The following is a 223-nucleotide window of genomic DNA, read 5'->3' on the forward strand; positions in this document are numbered from 1 at the left end:
GCTGCCCGCCCCGCTCCCCCCGCCAATGTCAAGGGCGACTCGGGCTATGCGGGCATCTCCCGAGGAGCCCGCTTCCCGCAGCGGGCGGGCTCGGTATATTTAGCATCGCGCCGCTTTTTTCCTCCCCCAAAGTTTCGCCCACTTATTTATTTATTTGCTTGCTTGCGTGCGCCGCGCTGCCGCAGAGCAGCAAGAGCCGCTCCACGCCGTGCCTGGCGCTGGA

The sequence above is a fragment of the Nestor notabilis genome, unplaced genomic scaffold, assembly GCF_000696875.1.
Source record: "Nestor notabilis isolate BGI_N333 unplaced genomic scaffold, ASM69687v1 scaffold30225, whole genome shotgun sequence".
Classification (NCBI taxonomy): Eukaryota; Metazoa; Chordata; class Aves; order Psittaciformes; family Psittacidae; genus Nestor; species Nestor notabilis.